A 23732-nucleotide genomic window follows, 5' to 3' on the forward strand; every position below is an offset into this window, starting at 1 on the left:
GACTGGTGAGACTGAGAGTCCTTAACAGAGATGCAGTTGTGAGCCCTGACAAACGGTTCAAATACAAGCCACCATGCCTTCTGACGTCAATCAGTCTAATTAGCCCTGCATATCCTCTGTTTAGCCCTGCCTAGAAGCACAAGACAGACCTCTGGAAAGGTCAGCATGCCACAGCAGAGACAGAGCTGTGCTTAAACAGAAGCAAAATGGTTTCTTTTCTAAATTGATTCTAGTTCAAATCAGACAAGACTATGTTGTGTTGAGCCACTTAAAGACTTAATGGAAAGGCAGCAGTCACTATTAAGGGGGCTTTTAAAACAAGACATTAACAAACAAAAACTGCTCTGGTGACATCTGGACCTGGGCCCAAAGAGCAGCTTGTCACATGTAAGATCTGCCTGTCTCTATCTTCATCTCTTTCTGCTCTTTCTGGTCTATTTCCTTTCTCTTGTGTCTCTTTATCTCCTGCTCTGCTTGAGGCACAGTCTGTACATCCACATCTGGACGTGAAGACTCAGATGAACAGAGAAAATTCATCATAACTCTGTAGGAAACCTTTTTTCCCCCCACGCATGGTAAAACTTGAAATATCACTTCTCTCATGTTGACACAAAACTGTATGAAATAAATATTTTCTCTTTGTTTCCACAAAGTAAATCAAGTACCATTATCTCTGGACCCCTGGGGCATTTTATCTGTTTTACATCCTCTTTTAAAAAAATAAAATAAAATAAAATAACACAACAGGCATGTCACAGTCATGTATACATAGACGGAAACATCTGAGTTTGCCAACACCCACACGCAGGCATCTGCATAGTGCACATTCACTACCTCCCTTTTGCTGAATGCATAATATATGTAATGAAATAATGTTTCCAGTGGGGATGGTTTTGGCTGGGGGATGGAGATGTGTGGTGAATATCAATTTGCTACCCCCAGACTCCCTGGTTCAATTGGCGTGATGGTAGGGGGTAAATGAATATGTGGAAGTGAGAGAAGCTTTATCCCTCTGCCCAGAGCAACAGTAGATGGAGGCGGGGTCCTTGAGAGTCTCACTCCAAACTTGTAAACTTAAGGTTTTTACTGCTAATGTGTCGAGCACACTATCAGTTTTATTTTTTCTAATAGGCACTATTTGCTACTTACTAAATTATGATATCCACTATAATATGTAACAAAAATAGCCTGATGTCTCATTATATTGTACGAATGCAGGCGAGACCATTGACTGGCAAGACCAACTAGTTTCATTCACTTTACAAATCCCAAAAGGCAATGTTTTTACTCTAATACCCCGACATAAAATCTAAAATCTGCCTTCAAAAATTGCCTGATCTGTAGATGTAGTCTGACTCTGTGAAGAACTAACAGGAATGTTTATAGAGGAGGTTAGTGAACTAGCAGCAACATAAAGACAAAGAAACACAATAAAGAGGTTAGGGATGAAGTTAAAATTTTCCATTGAAGCAGAAATGCAAGTCAAAATTTCTTAGTTTTGTCTTAACGCTGGTTAGCTTTAAGGTGTGTTTGAAATGTTAGCAAAAGGTCAGTGTCCTGCACCCAGAGGGGAAACTGGTTCCAAAGCAGAAAGACCTTTTTAAGGAGTGAAAAAGATTTTGTACTGAATTCAAAATTTAATTGGGATCCTATATAACAATGCCAATAAATTAAAAATATAAACTATTTGAAAGTCTCTGAGGTTTGTTAGAGAATGCTTCTAAAAAAAACTCGACGTGTCAGACTCTCTAAATGGTTCAAATCGCGCTGCGCTAGACGCTTGAAACACACCGCAACAGGCCCTCCACGTGCCTCCAAATAGACTTCTTTCTAGCTATCAAACTGCACTATTATTTGTTGGTTAATAATATAACATCATATTAAAAAATTATGTGTAATATTGAAAATGTGAAACAGACTGTACATTCCTAAATTAAATCCTATATACAAAAACATTAACCGATTTTGGTCAACAAATTCCATGATATCTCAATGAAAATCTGCAAGGAGGTAAATTATTTCCACCCCCCCTGCCTCACCTTGACTGACTCCAGTGTGCTCATCTGTTCCATCTCGCCTGACTGAAGATGCTGCGTCTCTCCGTCAGCCGGGGCTTTGATGTTTTAAACATTACTATTAATAATGTTTTGAGCATCAGAATTAATTGCTCCGCAACTCTGTCCTGTTCTCTTCATCCTAAGTGGAGGTATGCATAAATCAAACCTAACTACCTTTGTCTTGAAATTTTGAGGTCAGGAGTTTGGGATGAAACCAAACTTTTACATATTTGTGAAGCTCTGTTAGTGTGTCTGTTGAGAGCTTGTGAGAATGAAGCAGTGTCGCTTTGAATTTGTTGGTTGAGTTAATTACATGTTGACGTATGTGCCACTTGTGCCTTTTGAAAATGAGGCTGGTGGTTGCGTGATATGATGAGTTTGGAACAGTTTTGTTAGAAGTTTGATGTAATTTCTATGTCCCCTTAGTCTTTGTCCCAAATCTGATGAAACAGTGTTTCTAAATATAGAATGCATAAAGTTTTGGCATAATTACTATACTGCTATATCTGTCAGTTTATTATTTTTTTTAACAAAAGCAGAAATACTGGGCCTGTCAGATCTTTGGTTTTGGGATGTCGCTCATAGCAAGATGTGGCAACTTTTGAATTAGTTTGAATCAGTCGTCAGAGAGGTATTTCTGTGACTTCCAGATGTTCTGTTATCTATAACTCCCAGCTGTGTTCGAAAAGCTTAAATGAGCTGGAAAGTTCCTGTCCAAGTTCTGTTATACTCATCAGGCTTTGAGAAATGTAATTACTGCCTTTTTGAGTTCATGTCGCTTAGCAACTCCCTCCTAAATAAACACACACATAAAAATCTCTTCCATTTTCATTTAGCCACACCTCTTATACACCAAACACCTCCTCTGGAGTGGCTTTGGCAGTGTTCAGGCTGCAGGGGCCCTGTAATCTGAAGACAGAGTGAGGAATGTGTGAAGCATCCAAGGAAACATGAACTGCTATTTTCCCACAAGTATGAAAAAATAGAGGTTACGGCTGTGGAATCTTTCTGACGCAATCAGTTAGTGGGATGGCCTTGGTACGTTTGGGATTTGGACTAGGGCTTTGGCCAGGACGCTGTTAAAGTCTTAGAACTTAAAGATCTAAACTGGGAAAGTGAGAGAGCTGCTGACAGAGGTAAAAATCAAATGAGGAAAACCGGATGAAAACATTCATGAACTGGCCCCAACTCCCCAATTGGGAACATTCTATTGTTCCTGCTTATTTCATTTTTTTTAACAGGCATCTATTGGGCACCAAATTAATTGTTTGTTGGTCAAACAATCATTAAAAACACAGAGAACCGAGTGGCTTTTGCAGAGCTGTGTGTGGGAACAAAGAGCTAAAACAGGAGAAAGCGTCACTGAAGAGGCCCCAAGAGCTCTTCCTACAGACCCAAATGATTACCATTCTCCTGTTGGCTCTGCCATTCTTCATGCATTAGACAGAAGATGAAGTTCTCAAACACAGAAAAGGAACAAACTTCAATGAGTCTGTTACTTTCCTGATCTAATTATGCCTGCACCCATAATCACTGTTATATTCATCACAGTGGTGCGTATTTATAGGGTCTGTTTTCATCATACTCTAATCTCACTCTGAAATTCCCAAGCAGGACGACAAAGCATGGAGTGGAGGATATGGATGGGAATGCCATTATATATTTTTATGTTTAGGATACCATTAGGGTATGACTGCCTCTTTTATTTTTTCTGGATTTCTGTCTTCTGTATATAACATGCATTCAGCTTGGTTTTAATTTTCACTTCGTCTATGTCAGTTTGCTAAATGCCAATGTAAGTCATACCTCCAACTACTGCTACTTATGTGGCATCATAGAAAAAAAATCTAAAGGAATCAGACAAGATATTAGAAAGAGAATAAAGAATTTTAAAGTTAAAAAAAAATCTAACTTTTCATTTTGTGCAGTTTTCAGATGCCTGGAAGGTGTCATGTTTATCTGTTGAAACATTTGGGCGCAAGTAGAAAAAATCCTGGAAGATCATCCTGTTATTTTGTCCCAGAGATTAACATGATTGAACTGAGATGAATCTATCAACACAAGAGCAACATACATTATGAATATCTTTGCTAAGGGGGTTAAGAAACTGTTTTTGTACACTGTCAAGGAAGTCATTTACTATAATTGGTGGAAAGGCCCCTCTGCAAGGTAGAAGCTATTGCACCTAAAGCAACACAAAAAACAGTAACAGTATACAAATGCCTCGTTTCCACTGAGCAGTACAGGATGGGACGTTTTCATTTGCTATTTCATGGGTATATCCAGAAAGTGCTTTCTATGGATAAATGAGCCAAAATTCCAGCAAACCATTGCGAGAAGCTTGTGGGAAAATAATTGGTTCACCAAAGTCATATAAGGTCAAAAGGGAAATTCTTAGGTAAATTTATGGAAAAAAAATACATATCTATCTCATTATTTTTTGTAAGATTTAATAGTTATTTATTATAATTGTACAAAAAAACTGAAATGAAACTAGTCTAAATTCATATCAAAGTGAAAAAATAAAATGTTTGTCTTTTTATACTATATATATTTGAATTGAACTGTATGTCTTCATCCCTTCAATATTGCAACCTCAACAAAAAACTCTGTCTTCCTGTCTTTCTTTTCTCTAAATCCCTTCTTCCCATTTCATTCTTGCTCCAAAAGAGCCCGCTGCCTCCTGTTATGTGCCCCCACAATGTTGCTCCCAGTATTTGGATATATATTTAACACCCACATGTGAGGCCTGGTAGAAGTGCCTTGGGAATGGAAAGAAAAACAAGCATGCCCTCTGTCCTGGCCCTTTAGAGCTGGCCTGCTATAAATACCTCCGGGTGGCGCGCCGGTTCCAGCACCAATGGCATGGGAACCTCTCCCCCCTCCTCTGGTCCATTGCTTGGCCACTCATGTCTTGTCTGGGAAGCTTGGAACTCTTTAGCCAAACAGCCTAGCCTAAAGGGTGGGTGGGTGAGAAGGTGTGTGCAAAATGTGCAGTGCAGGAAAAGAAAAGTAAAAAAATCAACAGAAAACGCAGGCCTTTGTAGCATTGATGGTCTTCCTGGTTGTTTTGTCTGCTCCGTATAGGAGCATCCCTGTGTCTTTTTGCTTTCTCCCGTCCTGTCATCTCTCTTTTCAAAAGACTTCATGTATACTGCATTTATTCTGTTTTGCCTTATGAAGATTGTATGAATATGTGCTTTTCAAAGCGTGAAAAAAAAAGAGATCCCCCCTTTCAATGCTGCGGTGAAGCGTTTGTTATGTTACTCCCCCAAAAATTGATTTAGACTTTTCAAAGGTTTGTTCTTCTCAACGCTGTCGATGCACGACAGGCTCAACTCATATTCTCAGAGTTTGAGGTAATAGTTTTAAACTGACAGACTAAACAGACTCTCCGGCTGTTCCACCTCTATGGAATGAATAGTTTTATGTGCACAACCGTATACACAAAGGCTGTGTGAATGATTTCATCTCTTGATCATTTTTTTTTCCTCTTTTTCATTTTGGGACGTCAAGAGATTTTGGAAGCTGAAAGTTTACATCCTATTGGTCCTTCTTTTTTAACCCAAAATCTTCTAATTGTTGTTCAGTATATCATATTCAAGACACATGATGTCCATGCCTTGTACTTTTAGAATCATAGATATGTTCTTTACTTTTGCACACAAAGTGCACTTTTTATCTGGTTATTTACCAAACCAAATCCACACATTGAATATCTCAGCTATTCCTCCCCAAACGTCTTCCGCCATCCTAGTTCTGTCCCCTTTTCTCTCTCCTTTGCCTAATGCTCCACATTTCTCTCTCTCTCTCCTACAAGTCTTACTTGTTATTTTTTTGTACAAGGTCCTTTAATTAAGTTTGACATAAGCACAGGGATTAAATATGCGGTTGAGCCGGGAGAGAAAGGCACTCTGTTACAATTTCAAGGCCAGCTGTAAAATGGAACCAGATTGCAACACTTGGAGCTGGAAAGTTTGTAGAAGGAGGTTTCGAGCACAGCCAAGAGACTACTGAGTGTCCAGCCAAAAACATTAATATTAAAGCTCCTTAGGCAGAGAACTAACACTAAGTCCGATCCAATGATTATTTCTTTTCTTGCTAAAATACTACCATTGCCTCGAGCAATGTGTTCAAAGTTGTCTGTCCGGCCAGATGAGTGATAAACCTACATGGCAAAACTCTGCTGCCAAAAGCTTTCTAGAAAACATAGTTAGCTGCACATTTATGGTCCATGGGTTTAATGTATTATTTCCTTTGGGAAACAACAGCTAATTTGTCTGCTAGTTTGTACATAGTTATCACTTGTAAACAAAATCGTTTGAATGAAACCAGATGTCTTCATTTAAAGACACAGCTTTTGTTATTAAGCAAGCAAGTTAATTAATTTCACAAATGAGGACAAAACCTTCAGTCTTTAACTTCTATGCATGGGTCTGTATGAGATCTTCAATTATGAGAACTTGATGTTAAAAATATATCACATTCTCATAGTATTTACACAAAAAACTTATAAAATAATTTAATTGCACAAAACCAAGCCACCCTCTGAGGTACTTTGGTTTTGTGCTCCAACTGTGTTCTTTGAACACAAAAAATGCTTTTCAAAAGATTGCCATAAATGTATAATTTACCAACTTATTTTTTTCCAAATTTTCTTTCCAGATTCCATTATTATCCCAGTCCTCACTATACGTAGAACATATTAAGAAATATAATAAGACTAAATCAAATACTTTTTGGAAAACCGTATTTGATTAATGATAACTCTAAGACATCTCTGACATGGAATCCAAAGATTATGCATTATTTCGGTGTGATTATGACCCATTCCTCCAAACTATCTTCAAATGTTGAAGGCTCTAGGGGTTCTTTCTTTGCTCTTTTTGAGATCTTCAGCTGTGTACACTACTGTGACATATGACAAAACCCTTTGGCAAATACTGCAGTTGGAGGAGTTTCACTGGAGCTTGGCTCGGTGTGTGCCAATACAAACATCCTGATACCACATGGCCGCGTGTTAACAGTTCCACTTCAGTCCGACTGTGTTGGGCCGTTTATGCAGCCCACATCATGATGTTCCCACCTGCAAACTTTACGTTTGCAGTAAAATGAAGGGATGAGGTACAGAACCGTTCCATTCCCAAACATGACGAGTGCATTGACACCGTATAGTTCAGCTTTGGCGTAATGTCATCAGTCTATATTATCCTAGTATTTTGTTGGCTCGTTCAAGTTGTCTGCAACAAGTTTTAAACAAGTGTTAACCTTTAATCATGTTTTTACTTCAGCAAGATCTTCTGTAGTGAGTTTGCATGAAGGCCATTACTGTTAAAGGAATTACTTATCATTTTCACGGGGAAAAGCTGTTCGTGCTATTCCCAAGTCTTTCTTGAGCTGTCTGTGAAAGCTCCTTGGCTGCTAGATAGCTCTTTTGATTTTTATTTTTTACTCCTCTCCAAGAAATCTTGTGAGGGGCACCTGGTCATGACTGGTTTATGGTGAAATTATGTTCTTTCCAATTTTGAATTATGGATTCAGTGGCACACGCTAGAACATTCGGAAGTTAAGAAATGCTTTGGTAACCATTGCCATTAGTGTGATTTGCAACAGTAAGACAGTTTTGTGAAGGCCTCTTTGCTTTTACCAGCTGTACCACTCTGAGCAATACTTTGGAAATGAGAGACGTTTTTACAGGCCATGATAATATTAAACCAGAAAACCTTGAATACTTTCTAAATATTGAAAGATTTTCTAAGTATTGACTAGTTGTCTTTTTGTACATTATTTCCCTAATGTGCTCAATACTTATCCCATGTCTCATTCCCCTTCTTTGAAATTAAGTTAAATTATTGATTTGTTTTTTTTTCTCCGAAGAGTTTTTGCGGCACTAGTGGCTCGTATTTTTTCTACAGTAGGCAGACAGGAAGGAGGGTGAGAAGAGGGGGGATGACATGCGGCAAAGGTCATCGGGACCAGGAGTCGAACCTGCGATGTCCGCGTCGAGGACTAAGGCCTCCAAACGTGGGGCGTGCTAACCCCCTGCGCCACCACAGCACGCCCCCTGATTTTTTTTTTTGTTGTTGTTTTTGTATGTGTGAATTTCTTGGGTTGTTACTAAAATCCAGTATGTGGTTCATGTCAATAGAAATATTAGAAACAAATTTCCAAAAACTTTGACATGTTCAAGAACTATTTTACTCTCTGTATACCATAAGATGTATTTTTATATCTGGAGGAATGAACAAAGTCATTAAAAACAGAACAAAAATGGTAGTAACTTCTGTATTTAATTTAAAGAGTAAACGTAGAGAAGAAAATTATTAACCTGGCCTAATTGAATTTTCATAAGCATAGCCAGGCTTATTCTGAAATAAAAGTAAAATCACATTCATGTCAATGAAGCAAGAGAATGAAGACAGAAAATCAACAATGGATCCTAAATTAAAATATATATGGGTTACTACTTATTATTTTTATAATATCTATAGTATTAATTTATTATTTTGTTTCTGAAGGAAAATATTAAGCAAATAATTAACACCTACTGAATTCAGTGGTAGTGTTCATGTTTTTACTGAACTGAATATTTATGTTTTTATCCGCCTGCTTTTTTATAGTGACAAGATCACAGCGAACCAAAAGGTATCGATATAGATTCTAATCCAATTCAGCATAGATTTTTTTTTAACTTAAAATGTTTCAAAAACATTTATTTGTTGTTCTTTTAAGTGAGGCAAAAACAGTCGCCTTCTTTTAGCCAGCTGATCCACATAGGAAGCAACAGGTCAGGGAGGGGCAGTGCTGTGTTACTGACATTGTTTTTTATTTGAAAAAAAACCCCACATACCTCACTATATGATAGAACATTTTGGTAGTTTTCATAACATAAATATTTTTCATTTCTTGATATGCTGTAACACCAGTCTTTTAACCATGTAAAGAAAAAGTGATCACAACTCTAAACCATACTGCATCAGGAAAAACACATTCCACATGCTATCACTCAATCACTGACACCAAATATAGAAATATAGGGTAAGATCAGCCCCAAGTGCACCGAGCGTGTCAATAGGATTTTCTTCTGTTTTGAACTCTGAGAGGTCTCACATGGAACTTTGCATTCTTAAATAACTCTAGCAAAATGCTTTAATCTTAATGAGTCTGAACAGCAAATCTCTCATCTGCAGCAAAAAGGATTAGGAATTCAGAAAAAAAAGGAGAGAGACCGACGTTCCACTTTGATGAATTGTGTTTCGAAAATCCCTGGGCATAAAGTTCCCCCAGTGAACAAAGCATAAGACGAGAACGGATGCTTTTTTAAACAACACAACTTATCTGTGAAAAACAGAACATGCATTTAAGTGAAAACACAAAAGCAGAGCTGATTCCCCTCCTCTGCCAATGATAAAAGTGACTAACTCCTTTTCTCCAATCTGCTTTGCTACTTTTGGAATCAAACCTGGAGTAGCTTTGCACAAATTATTGTGCATTGTGTTTTCGGTGCCTCATCAGTGTTTATTTATTCTGCCTGATGCATTCTGCCATTGTTAAGAGTAAATAAATGACTTCATAATTTTTTTTGCCTCCTGGTAAAAGCTTAAAATGGATGATGCTGTGATGAAAAAGGAAGCTGATGAGCCCAGGCAGTTTAAGTGCCAAAAAAATGGGGCTTCTGAAACCACAAAAAAGCGTCTGCTGCTTCCTCTGTACTCTGCTGTGGGTTTCCGTGTTGTTTGAGGAAGATGAGCTTTTCCAGTTTAGTTATAAATTTTAGCTATTTAAACATGCCATTATGCGAAGGTGTTTATTTGTATTTGATTTATGCATTATTGATAATATGTTAATGTAATCCAAATCAAAGCAGTTTGGTGTTTACTTGATTAATTATTACGCTGTGGTGTAATTTCCCCAAACAGGCTCTCTGAGTGGTTGGGGTTAGAGCAGTAAGCCTCTGGCTTGTTCAGAATGCTCCAACTACAAAGAGCCTTGCTGCCCTGGGACCTGGTCTGGGTTCCCCCCTTCCAACCCAACACCCACCCCTTTAAATGCCCCCAGGCCTTCAGAAATACCCTAGCTAATGTCTGCTGCATTCATTTTACCTTTGCTTTCAAATCCACTCCTCCTTTTGTTCCCTGTAATAGACAAATCCATGTCTTGCCAATGCAGGTCAAGCATATAATATATATAAATAAAAAAAATTCTCAGCTGTAAAGGTTTTTGAAGTCAATAAGAATATCAGTAAATGGGTTAAATGGCTAGCTGCATGCAAGTATTCTATTATTTTGTGTTGTGAAGACATCAGCGTGTTGGCAGAGTAGTTGTGAGTATTACCATCCCACTTGCCCTGTATTGATCTCCCACTTGCATGCATATCCACTCCACCACATTGAGCCCAAACACCTGGTCACCAGAACGTTGTGAATGACAGATAACATCTGTGAAGTCTTCTGCTATCACAGGAAACATTGTTCCTATCTCCTCCTCCTTGCCCCCTTCCTCCCCATGTCCTGCTCATAAGCACATCCTTCTTATCGATTTCTCATTAACCCCTTCTAGACTGTGAGTATCTCCCCATCCAGACACGCAGACATCAGGAGATTGATTAACAACATAATGACATCACTATGGCTGCCTGTTCTCATCAGTTTGACCAGGAGATCCTGTCCCTGTTCTGCACTCCTCCTTTATGTTTCCAGGCTTCCGTCCTTTTTTTTTGTTTTCCTCGATACTCAGAAACACTTTCTTTACTTTCCCCTACAGTTTCCTCCTCATCCTCTGCATTTTCTTCCTTTTAGTTTCCCAATATTTTTTTAAATGGCACTCATCCTCAAAGCCAGCAGTGACTTTTGATATGGGTGATGAAGCTCAACGATCTGAGTGGCACGGCCAGTAGAGGAGCTACACTCATGTTACTGAGAGAAAAAGTTAGGTGTCAATGAGTTTTCTATTGCTTTTTTACTTCTCCTGCCAATTTTGAGTTGGCCTTCTCCTACACTGTGTGCAGTGTACACTGTCAGAACTGTAAAATAAATGAATAAAATGGCTGGTAACACTGAACTTGCTATTTGAGTTGCTATTGATGCCTAATTCATCAGTCGTTTGTGCTTGTGACAGTGCAATGACGATAAAGTTGAATTCTATTCTATTCTATTCTAATTAATGGGCTATTTATGTGTAAAGAAGTTACTGAAAACTGAAAAACTGAAAAGATTCTTATTTTTCTTGACCAAAATAAGGGACTCACTCCGCTGGACCACCATTCACACAAGAGCCACTGTTGAGCATGTACAGTATCTTCCTGTTTAGTTTCACAATGGCAGAAGAGACACGTGTGTACGTTTGGAGGCATTCTACGTGTATGGCTGCCACTTACGTGTTAATTGGTGTGTACGTCAGCAGTTAGCTTCTGTAATATTTGTGTTTTGGTGCAAGAGAATAGTTTTGAAGTTGCAGTGAGGACGCGTACAAAATTCAAAATAAACTCATCTCTACTGGGGGATGGGTGTTTTTAGATTTCTCTTTTCTGCCTCACAGTCTGCTAAAGACATGCCCACTTGCAGAATGCTGTGTCTGTTTTAGTATGTGTTCCCTCTCTTTCTTTTCCAACAGCTCTGGTGGCAGAATATAGTGTAGTGTGCGTTTGTTCGGTTATGTTGTTCCAAACCACAATGGAAGTAAGTTAGAAAAAGCAGTTGATTTAAGCATGGCATGCCTCCATCAGTCCCAGTCTCTGATGTACAAAGAGCCCAGAGGAAGGAGCTTCACAGCTGTTTGTAAACTATGAGAACAGGAAAGGTCAACAAAGTAATGCAGAGCGCTTTTTTTGTAACACATTTTCATCTCTCTCTTTTCCATAGTGAGACAGGAGGGCTGCACCCTGCCTCAGTAGTACTGGTGCATTTAAATTACTGTTCTTGCCTGGAGAATAATGGTGAAAGCATAACCCTATTGTATTCTTTGATAAACTCTGGAAAATGCATGGTATAAGCTGGGAGAGAGGCACGGTTTAAGGGCACAATTGCCTTGCAAATCTACCATGGCAAAGTTTTTTTTTCTGAAGGGAGAGAGGGAGGAAAAGAGGAAGGGAGCGATGACGGGAAAGAATGGTGGAAAAGGGAGATAGAGGATCTTGCATGTGGGGACAGTCGAAGGGGGGACTGAAGGGGAGTCTCAGTTTCAGGGACATGTGTTATCTGTGGGTGCAGAGGCCTTTGTTTGTGGGGCACAGAGGTGTAGATTTCTTCTCCATGTCAGTGCCTTTATTTGGGGCTCAGCACTCAGGGGACAATAGAGGACTAATCCACTCGTGAATCAGGATTAATATTCAAACCACAAATATTAATTCACAGTGCAAATAAAGGAAATGCAGAATCTGTCAAAAAACTCTCAAACAAATAAAGAACAAAACAGCCAGCGATGTTTGACCAAAAAATACCCTTTTAAAGTCTTTTCATACGTGTGCATTATTTTGACCGGGGGCCTGCCGACTTGCCTCAGCATTCTGTTTGATTTCAGTATTAATCTTTATAATGAGTTTCTATAGAAGAGTGAGAGCGGGAGGAAGCTGAAGAGCCGCATGTTGTTTTTGGCTATTCTCCTCACTAAGCTCTGGATTTAAGATCTGGATTTGAATATTTATGATTGAAAATAATGGGGGTTATAAAAATAAGTCCCTGCAGAGCCGGGCTGTAAGTTATAGGGGGTAGACGCAATGCCTCCCACATGAAAGGAGCCTGAAGAAGTTGGCCACTATAGTCTGATGCCAGTGAAAGCCTATGGTTCTTCATTCTGGCCCAGTTGAGAGTTTGATCCTGCTGAAGATTTATGATCCCAATAGTGTCATTCACTCTCAGCACTTGCAACAGTGTAGAATTTATTAGAATTAAGTTATTTAGTGCAGTTTACTTTAACACAAGACGAGAGAAAACAAACCAGCCCTCTGGGTGAGATCATTTGACTTGCTTCAAACACAGTTGGACTTGTTTTGAGATTGAAACAAGTGATAGTGTTTGTAACTGACAGTTGAGTGACTTACAGGATTCAAGAAAATGTTTTAAACATGCTAGTTTGAATATAAAACAAATGACACTTTGCCTCCCAGTGCCAGTTTTTCCTCTTTTTTTTTTTTGCATCCTCAGATGCTGATATTCAACAGAAGTGTGAAAGTAATATCTGCTTTCTCTGTTTGTGTCTCACCAGGAGAGTAAAAGACAAAAATCCTGATGGACACCTATTTATTAGTATTAGATCATTCATTTTATGTATAGAAATAATAAAATACTAATGTTCTGACAAGCCATCTCAGTCTGATATTTCTTTATTTTCTTAGCTTAGTAGTTTTGAAACATCTGGCAAAAATATAGAATCTGATTATCTATTAAACATTTTTCCCATTTAAATTTCAGTTTGGCCTGCGTGGTGGCGCATTTGTTTCCTTGCAGTAAGAAGGTGCCAGGTTTGAATTTCGGCCTGTGATTAGTCCAGGGGGCTTTGCATCTTTTCCCTGTGCAAAACCTACTACTACTATTCAAAAACTTGCATACTGGGGCGATGGGTTTCTCTAAATTGCCCTTGGTGATGGACACAAGACCTGTCGGGGTGTTTTTTGCCTCTTGCCCACTGACAACTGGAGACAGGCACTAGGCCTCTGCAACCAAGAAATGCTAAGTGGATTTAGACAATTGATGTCTAAACCTATTTGTATTTAGGTTTTAAAAATTGTCCAAAAAGGTACCTTTTCCAGACTAAAAATAGTCTGGAAAAGTACTTGAATCAAAGGATCGGATGGAAAACTGTGAGTTACTAATAAGCCTATAATTATTTGTCCAGAGTGATTATAAAAGAGGGAGAATAAAGTTTTTTACACAAGATTAAATTTTCAATATAGTCTGAAAAAGCAACCATGCGTGTCCACAACACAGCCCTTTCTGCACACACACATACACATAGGCACAGTAATCCCACAATGGGGGGTAGAAGCCTGTTGTACACCAACCTACAAAAACCATTGTGATGTTCAAAGGGGCTTCATGGAGGCTCTGGCCATTGATAAGCTCTAATGTTATAAAAAAAACTGTAAACTTCATCTTTTATACATAGTAACATAATGTGAAAGGTCATCTTATCTTAATCCTCAAATCAGCAGCATCCAGGCCCATGCCCCCTCCCCATTTTTCATGAAGTTAAAGAAATAATCTTAGAAGGCACTCCAAAGAAAGCCTGCATTATCTTCTCCACTAGGTCCAATCAGAAGATGTCATTAAAGTGTGCCATGAATGCACTGTCAGGAATGATTATTTCTCTTTTCTAATCGGCCTCAATCATATCACAGAATCAGCTGGACTGTGAGCTCGTGGTGAGAAGTGTTATTATGTCCAGTGATTAATCATCAAGCACTACCTTATCCCTCTCAGACACACAGCAGACTGCTTGCCTGTTCACGGACAAAAAAAAGAAGACATAAAAACTTTCATCTGCATGCCATTTGCTTCATTTTCTCTACTCTCATAACTGCGTCTGTTAAGGTAGATGGTCTATGTATTTTGTGAACACCATAGCTGTTGTTTTAGGAGCTGTGTTACTCTGCAGCTTTGTGCGCAGTCTAATGAGAGTCAAAAAGCAACAGTAATAAGGCATCACTGCTTTTTTTTTTTAGCTGGTTTATCCTTTTTAATGAACAATTCAAAGACTAACTATCTTGTTTTGACTAGTCCTTCTTGATCTGTTTCAGCATGCCCCTTCCATACCTACCAACAGAAGTTTTTTTTCAGCTTAAAACAAAAGCTCCATAGAAATTGAGGAGAAATCATGTACACAGTTACATGCTGAATTAATGCAGGTCAAAGAGGTTATTATCTCAAGTTTCAGTTTGTGCAATTTGTTCCTCAGGAATCCTTTGTTCTTGACTAAAAGTGTGTCAAATGTAGACACATTGTGAAATATTTATTCCATGACTGAAAATCATATTAGAGTGTCGTTGTTTGTTTCGTTTTTCCATTCCACCCCTAATTTGCCAACAGTTACAGGGTTTTTGGCAAAGTCTTACAAACAGGCATCAACTTTAACACAGTATACCCCATCCTGTAGCCTTAATTAGAAAGAAATTGTAAACAACCACACCTGCCTTTTCTTTTGCAGATTATCCATACTTTATGACTGAGCGTTTGAAGTTATGAGGGATTCTGAATCAGCACTGCAGGAGCGGTACTCTTATAGGACATTGTTGTCTTCAATTATTTTCAGTCATATTCCCATCTCTAAGAGGCAGAGGGTCATTTATTATTTAAAGATGCAATCGCTGCTGTTTATCTGAGATTTTTTAAAACCGGGTTATCTCTTCACATAGCATTTTTTTGATTAAACGGAACAAAGTGCAATAAAACGCAGTTTCAAATAGACGCCTGTCTCTCCAGAGCAAGAGCTCATCTGCCATTAATGTGATTTAATATGTACGGTGGCAAGCAGTTGCAGAGAGACGAGAGTTAACGAGCAACAGAGATGCTTTAGTATGTACATAAAGGGGCTTGCACAGACACTAACGGGCACAAACACACACAAATACACACATAGTTACTGACTAACAATCTCATATATTTGTCTCCCTATGTTGTAGTAAAGGAGATGGCAGGCTCAAAGAAGAGATGCCAACTTTTGGAGTTAGCTCTGTTTGAACAATGACTGATTAGTGCCGTCTGCATTTAACTTAAAAATATTGGATGCAAACATCAACAAAAGTTGAAAGAAAAAAAATGCATTCTAAAACAATCTGAAGAATATTATTTGCTAAATACAGAATTTTTTAAGCAATTATGTTTTGTACTCTGTAACAACAGATTGTTAAACAACAGTTACAACTGTTGTTGTTGCAATTTAACAATTTGTTATTTTGAATAATTTCCAAATAGACATCTGCCAAAACCTGAATCCCAACCTGATATTACATTAAAATCTATGTGATTAGAACTCCATCCATTGCTTTACAGTGTTGCTTTACATTGTTCTAAAAAAACCCAGATATTTTAGCAAAGTGGCTTTTCGCTATAAAATATGTATTATCTATTTAATAAAACAATCTCTATCTGTTTCTTTATTTTATTAGTGGAACAGAAAATGTGGAGAAATAATGAAGAACATTGATTTTGATCTCTATTTAAATATTCCTCAGAAAATAGGATGAGCCATGCCTTGGTGCAATGCTGTTCTATTGTTCCATCTTCCTTTTTGTCATGTTCATTGTGATTTTTAGATGTAGTAAGTGGTCCAGGTCTGCTCTGGTTTTTAAGTTGAATGGTCTGATTTTCTGGCAGTTTTGCATTAGAATAAATTTGCCAGAATAAAATGTGTGGTTTATGTCCTATAAGCTGCTGTATAGAGTAGATATTATGTCAAAGTAAAAAAAAAAATGAAGACAAGACCTTACAAAGTAGTAAGTGGTACAAATCTGACTCCAAGCGTTCAGTTTGCTGTGGAAAAAAACTGCCCTGCACAAAGTTTGATGGCCCATATACAAAATTTTTTTAAGAATGAACAATCACTGTCTCTGTCTTGCTGCTACATCTCACTCTTCTCAAATCCCAAATCCCCACAGCTCCTCTGGTGGACCCTCTTATGTTCACTTGTATCCACAAGCTGCACTATCACTGCTGTTAGTTCCAATGCTTAACTTTACCCTGAAGTCTTTGCCCCTGAGACCCTGGTGTTGGGAGATTAGTCTAGCCTCAGCCGAAGCAGACAAACTGCAATCAATACCTGATAGGAACAATTCACCCGGGTCAGCTGACCTCGTATGCCACTAACGGTAACCTTAGTAAAGTCCTAACACTTCCAGGGTGACTGACCCCTGACGACCTGGGCAGATAAGGTCAGTCTGGCCTGAGTGACCCAGAGCCAAGAGGCCACTGTCCAGTTAGTCTAGCTGTCTTATAATGAAGTGGTCAGTATTGCCTTTCTGTCACTCAGCAATTACCAGGAGAGATATGGAGTCATAGATACGTGCTGAATGCACGCAGAATCACTAGCCACAGAATTACATTCATGAGGCAAAGTACCGGTAAAGTGACATGTAAACTACTCTAATATTGGCTCGTAATGACTGGGAGCAAAATGGATCGAAAGGAGTCTGACGATTGCAATGGAGCTGCTTTACATCAGAGTGTGCAGGCACAGGAAAACTCCACAGTAAAACTCATAACTATAGCTGCTTTTAAAAGTCTGATGTTTTGTTCATTCAGAAAAGCTAAGCTGCCACATGAGGGGTTTTTTTGTGATGAAGTGCTACAAATGAACATCAGTCAATGCTAAACACCTGATGAATGCTCAGTCTACAGGAATCAATGTATAGATGATGCAGGTGTAACCAAGAGACGGAGCTGTGACCACATTAAAGGACAAACAAACATGCGCCTCTTCTGGCCATTTGTGCTCTTTCGATACAGGTCATGGAAAAGGGAAATCCCCAAAGCCACCCAGCTGCTGCCATCACACACTCTGTGCATTCTTGTATCTAACTATTTAGTTGTCAGTGATTTGGTTAAGTGGAATTGACTTTTATCTGCGGTGTGCTGTGGGGCTGCCACTGGCAATTCAGAATCCCCCTTCCTCAGCTCCTGTTTTAGCCCGGTGTCACATCCAGCACATTGCTATTGGCAGCTGAGCCGGGCCTAATCAATACCCCAGGTCAGGGATCGCCCGCGGCTCTGCTGTGGGTGGGCTATTGATCCGACACACACTCCCACAGGTCTCACCCAACAAACCTTGGAAGTCGTGGCCTTGGATGGAGCACGAGAGACACGAAGGCAGGGATGACAAATTAACAGCGCTGCTCTTCTTCTGCTGTAACTGCTGACAAAACAGTGTCATAAAAATAATTTAGTTATTGATTAGCAAGTGAGACACTATGCCCCCCCTTATTTAAAATAGCTTGAAAGAAACATTATTGAAATTGATATTTCAATTGGATTCTAAGAAGCTGAAGTCAGGAAAAAAACGAACAAAAAACAAATGAAACATTTCATCTGCGTGTAGCTTACAGTCACACTCGACCTCCGCTGCTGTCGGCCTGTTGTTTTTCTCCCCTTTCCACCGATCTTAGTTTGTCTTCGCTTTGTGGATACTCTGTCGTCACTCTATCAGACCTGCAGCCAGAGACACTCAAGTTATTTTTCAGCTGCAGTTTTAAATGTTGCTCCCAGAGCTCCTTATCAGCGCCACACTAAGAACTCATGGGAACAATTAAACACAGGCTTTAACTCCAGCCTAACCACAGAGGTAAAAACCATTGCACAGTGCTTCCAAATGGATGTAGCTTCAAAAGAGCAATTCAGTTATCACAAGCTGTCTGCCGATCCCAGCCGTATTCCCAAACTAACTCTCAGTCACTGTGGAACTATTGGAACATATGACAAGCATATTTACCCAGCTTCACAAACCAGGCCCTCGTGGTTTTCAAAGCCTTTTTTTTAAGACACATTTTTTTATTATTATTGCTGGAATTGACAGTTGAATAAATAAGTATTGTTTATGAGACTTTGTTGTCATGTGCTGGAGATCCTCTGCAGTACAGGCAATTATATATGCTATTACAGGAACACGACTTGTTCCAGTTACAGGGAAATTAAGTTTCTCTGCAAATCTTCTTTTCATTTTTCATCTGAAAAGTCTTCAGTGGTATGAGAAAAGAAATTACTCACAGCAGTTCATTTGCCATTAAATATAATCTTGAAATCATGCGAGGCTGTCCAGCAGTGGTAGCATACAAATAATTATAGATTAATTTTGTTGACTCTGAAAACAGATGATTAATTTTGAAGTCTTGATGGAAATCATACTGCTCTGGTTTGCCTCCCCTGAAAGACATTTATTATGTGCTCATATTTCCGGGATGAGGCACAGAAACTGCGGAGCTTACAGAGGACTGCCATGGAACTTTTGTTTTCCTTTGTTGTAATGTTTTCCAAGTGTGTTGAAAAATCTTCCTAAGTAAGGTTTTTCTTTCTCTTCTCTTCTAACTCTAGGCGATGGTGTCATCTTGATATGCTGTTCGTGTGACCTGGGAGTCCCTAAATCCCAAACCACATAGCTTTGGAAAACCCTGGAAATACCTGGAATTCTAGGAGTATCTCACCAAAACAACTTCAGGTGCCCAGGCACCGAATCAATAGCTTTACGCTTTTCATTCATTTTTCTGCATACAACGAGGAACCATCGCAATATTAGTAACAGTGGTTGGCCATCCATGTCCACAAGAAGCATGCTGAGACCAAGAGGGCGTGACCTTTCTGCATGCTGACTTCAAACAAACACCCGAATTGGAGACACAGTCAGAGAGGGGACACTCAGAGCAAAAACCTCCATCAGGTAAGGCTGTGAAGACCCCACTGCTTATACAGACCTGTAACTGAGGTCTTTAACATTTTATGGTCTTTGAAGCTAACTTGCTCCCCACATGGTTAGTTTGTTTTTGGATTTGGTGCGAAGCAATGTCTGGCTGAGAAATATCCCATTTCCATGCCCTGTTTTCTGCTTGTTGCTCTTGGATTAGAGGTTCTGAACATGTAGAAATTTCCTTCCATGCATGCGCACTGCAGGTTGGAAGCTTAGGACTCATATTGGCAACTTTATTAGCTTCAGCAATATGTTATAGGAAGCATTGGTTTATGCAGTCACTTTTGCATTAATCATCTTCTCAGTTTCAGTTACACATATCTATGACGACAGAACAAAGCCACGGTTTTCACAGGTTTTCTATCACATATTTTATCACCATCAAATTAACCTCACAATCATGCTGTGGGTGTGTAAACATCGAGGCAGTTCATAGGAAAATTGAAAATCTCACTAATAGCTCACTACATCTCCCAAGCAGCTGATTTGAAACAAAACTGTTTTACAGTGAAGTTTGAGCAAAAATATTGTGAAGAGTTTAATGTCTGCAGAGGAATAATTTTGTTTCTGTTGAGTTTGATGATAATTGGCTACTGCTAATGAAAACCAAACAAATATTTACTAAAAATTAAATAAGTTGTAACTGCTAATGTGATAGTTTTCCAGCACACAGTCACTGACAATCTCCACAAGAACCACAAGCCATGAAAGGTCACTGCGACCGGAGTTGACTTTATCCAAGCAAGTGAATAGAAAGTTGAGTGGAAGGAAAAATGTGAAAGGAAAAGGTACTCAAGCTCTATGTTTAACCTGTCACATGCCGTGTGTCTGACCACATGTTAACCAGAGACTGTGTTAGTGTTAGTGAAATATAGGTAAGGTGGAAAAAGGACAGGGCCTTTTCTCACTAATCTCAAATTAGCATTTCAGATTCAAATTTAGATTTTCATTTATAAACAAGGTCCTAGGGTCTGGAGAAAGAGTGAGATTTGGACTGATGTACTGCTTGAGGTCCAGTGTGAATTTCACTAGTCAGTGATGATTTGGTGACCCATGTCTTCTGCCTAGTTGGCCCGTTGTGTTTTATTAAGCCACTGTCTCTTAAAGCTACCTGGGCTTCTTTAACACCTCAACTGAGTCACAGATTGATAGTCTCCATGTAAAGCTGCATTTATGTAGTAAAATTAAAAATAAAAACATGTATCTCAGAGTCTGTATTGTACAATACATAGACATACCTTTCAGTTGACATTTCAATGTAAAAAACACTTATTTTTTATTGATCTTATGTAATAATATTTTCAGCAAGTTTCAAGTCAATCTTTCAATGACATTTGAATTTATTGGGATACTTCTGTGTGTGTATATTTATATATCTATTACAATAGACATACAGAACAAAATGTAATATGTGTGTGAGTGTGTGAGAGGGGAAGGCTGAGTCTGTTCATCCATTTCACTAAATTTGACATGGTGCTGTGTGGACAGAGCTGTTCTGAGTCAGATGCGTGATATTTTCTGTCTGTTAGCAATACTTAAAATATAGAATTGTTTGTTAAAAGGGAGAAGAAAGCCATGAAATGAGGCAAAATTCAACAGCAACCTTCTTGAAGGATGTGTTTTCTGAGCATCTTTGTTTGTTCACGTTATGACAGGATCTGTGAGATCATTTTAGCAGTTTCTCTGCAAACCAGACATTAAGTCACATTAACCAACCACTACTTTGCTTATCTCTTTACCAGTGTAACATCCTGCTGTTCAGATTTATTTTTTAAAATACATGCATTTTTTGCACATATTCCATAAATATTACTTGATTGAGAGGAGATAGTTACCATGATCCCATCAGAAACAGGGAAGGTGCACATGCCAACATGTGGCTAATGTATGCAGTTACAAATAGTTGATGTGAAATGAAGTGCTGTCTGCAAAGCCTTATGTGTTGTGCACTATGGACCTTTTGAAAATAATCTGAACTTATTAAAAATCAGCTTCAAAATGACCTCAAAGTAACATTTACAAACTATGCGCTTTCATGTTTTCATCCTGAAAGAAGTGTGTATGCTGTCATATTTAAATGTTTAAAATCTTAGAAAATCCAAAGTGGATTTTTGCTGTTAAATTGTGACCACAAGCTTGCATTGTATGTTTGTGTGTTTATTGAAAGAGTTTTTGGTACGTTTGTGAGTTTGATATGAAAAATGTCAATTTTCTGATGCATAGACACCTAACTTCTGATTTTAGTTTGCCAATACATCTCTCTGTTGACATTCAAGTCCTGGATCCAAGTTATTGGCACTGTACCAAATAATTTTGTTTTTGAAAACATGTTTTCATTTCTCTGCAGTGACTTTGACTCAAACGATATCAGATATCCTTCATTCAAAAGGTAAAACTGTTTATCGATGACACAAAGAGGAGATTGTTCTTCACTTGAAATTATGTCTGATAATAAGAGAAATTGGTTCATGAAATCAAGGAAGAATATTTTAACAATGGAAGAAAATATGGCAAAACCAGCAGGAGATGAGTCACTTGGATTTAAGGATCTAAACACACTTGTTTTGATAATGAGAATAAGGACAAGCAAACAAAGATAAGTCTGTGTTTTATTTTATTATGAAAACATGTTATATAAAAACATACAAACAATAAAAAAATTATTTATTAACGCAGAAATCGTCACTGTCGCAATCTGGAAATAATTTTCAATAAAATCTGAATTAAGATCAAACAGATCAGCTGCCTTCCAAGGAGGGGAATGATAATAAAGCCGAATCCAGGAGAAAAAATGGATTTCCATCTGGGGGGAAGCATCATCCCTCCCGCCTTCCTGCGTGCTGAAAGAGGGCTCCAGGGCTCCGACACTCGACCTTATTTTCACTGTTCTTCTGCAGCCAGGGTTTCTCCCCTTGTGCGAGCCTTCTCTGTTCAGAAAAAAAGGCATGCATGATTTTATACATGAAAGACATATGTAATTGGACAGTGGTGCCCATGCTATATACATTTGCATTTCTAAACAGGACCTGTAAAAAGCTGTTTCCTGTTTCCCTCGGCCTTCCCTCTTGCAGACTTGTATTTGCAGGTAGTAAGAAGCCTGACATCACAAGGTGGAATAAACGCAGGTTGATACAGTTGTTGTAACTCACATGAATGTTCAAAATGCTCAGAACCTGCCAGAATATGGCTCAAAACTCCACATCATCAGTATAGCTCAGACACTTTGTGGTAGCCTGAAGAAAAAAACAAGATGATTTGGATTTGTACTCCAATCTGTCTTTGTAAATTGATGTGGGCTGAAGCACTAAAAGTAATACATTTAGGATTGTTAATAAAGCCTCTCTGACAATACAATATCATTTTTCATGCAATAGTTTTCATGAATAGTACCATCAAATTTCAGTCAGGCTTGTTTTATTCATCAAAGAAAAGCATAGGCATAATTATTATTTTCTGTTAATCACTTCTTTTAGCTAAACAAATACACCCCCAAAATACACCAACCTGAAGATTTTAATTTGGATGTTTCTGACTATTTTGTTCCTTTTTGTCAATTTTGTCTCAGGAAGAAAGTTGGAGTCTGTAGAAATGATCATTACTAGAGTACAGCATAAAACTGACTTTTGAGTGGCAAAACGAATCCCATTGTTGAAAATGTCCACAAGTCATGTAGGAGAAAAAACAAATGTAAATGAAGGTTCTCTGGTCAGAGCAGACCCAAATCAAACCTTGTCTTACATGCAAAAAGGTTATGATTGGCATAAAGCTAGCCCTGTGCATCATCCAAGCTCAGACCACAGTGAAACATGGCTTTATTTTGCAGTGGGGATGATCTTCAGCATAGACTAGGATGTTGGTCAAAGGAGATGGGATAATGGATGAAGCTTAATGAAGAGTAATCCTGTAAGAAAGTATGTCAGGCACTGTGAAAGACTTGAGACTGGGATGTCACCTTACAACAGTGTTATGATCCGATGCATACATTTTTCATCTATACATTAAGTCAAACCCCAGACTGATATCCAGTTAAGAATTCATAACAAAGCTTGAAATTTGATCTTCATAGACTCTCCATCAAATCTGACTGAGACTGAGCTGACTGGCAATAAAAACTGAACAAATTCTTCTTCTAGATTTGCCAATTGGGTCGAACTATCACCCAAAAGATCTGAATCTGGAATGCATCAAAAACAAGGTTCTACAAAGTGCTGATTCGAGGACACTAATCACATATTCTGTAATTATAAGATTCTTATTGTTTTCGTATTTTTTCTTAGACTTCCATGTATT

The 23732-nt window shown here is 38.5% G+C and overlaps 1 protein-coding gene across 2 annotated transcripts in view; it reads left to right on the forward strand.

Moving 5' to 3' along the window:
• zfhx3b (zinc finger homeobox 3b) overlaps nucleotides 1-23732 on the forward strand; it is a 221581-nt gene that overhangs the window by 50329 nt on the left and 147520 nt on the right. For both annotated transcript variants that reach the window (XM_028014074.1, XM_028014075.1), the window contains one exon: nucleotides 19073-19415. The gene's annotated coding sequence lies outside the window, so the exon portion shown is untranslated. The remainder of the gene's footprint in view (nucleotides 1-19072; nucleotides 19416-23732) is intronic.

Source organism: Xiphophorus couchianus, chromosome 4, assembly GCF_001444195.1.
Source record: "Xiphophorus couchianus chromosome 4, X_couchianus-1.0, whole genome shotgun sequence".
Taxonomy (NCBI): domain Eukaryota; kingdom Metazoa; phylum Chordata; class Actinopteri; order Cyprinodontiformes; family Poeciliidae; genus Xiphophorus; species Xiphophorus couchianus.